The sequence below is a fragment of the Propithecus coquereli genome, unplaced genomic scaffold (genome assembly GCF_000956105.1).
Source record: "Propithecus coquereli isolate 6110/MARCELLA unplaced genomic scaffold, Pcoq_1.0 Scaffold278, whole genome shotgun sequence".
In the NCBI taxonomy this organism is placed as follows: Eukaryota; Metazoa; Chordata; class Mammalia; order Primates; family Indriidae; genus Propithecus; species Propithecus coquereli.
Genome location: NW_012148374.1, coordinates 1,916,677 through 1,916,991, shown reverse-complemented (window position 1 = coordinate 1,916,991; position 315 = coordinate 1,916,677). Strand labels below are relative to the sequence as shown.

Here is a 315-nt window from a genome sequence, read left to right as displayed (position 1 = left end):
TCAATTTAAGAATAATTCCAATCCAAGTCCCAATAATACCTTTTAAACTAATATGTTTGACCCATTTCCAGCATGATTAATAATTATGTGTCACTTAAAAATATAATAAGTTGTGCTTGAAAGATGTTCATGGTGACAAAAGAAATCCAGCATGCCAAATATCCCTCACTTACTAACAGACCTGCTGATATGTGCTTCCTTTGAGAGCTCCCGACTAGTAATATACACAATGTTTGAGGAGAGGCAGCAAAACTACAGATCATTTCTCATTAAAGGAATAAAGGTTGCTACTGGACACTTATTAGAAAAAATTTC

General features: G+C 33.7%; 1 protein-coding gene across 1 annotated transcript in view; it reads right to left on the bottom strand.

Annotated features, from left to right (window-relative positions):
- LOC105813272 (MAM domain-containing glycosylphosphatidylinositol anchor protein 2) overlaps positions 1-315 on the bottom strand; it is a gene marked incomplete at its 3' end in the record, with an annotated part of 268,929 nt that overhangs the window by 124,497 nt on the left and 144,117 nt on the right. The window lies entirely within an intron of this gene.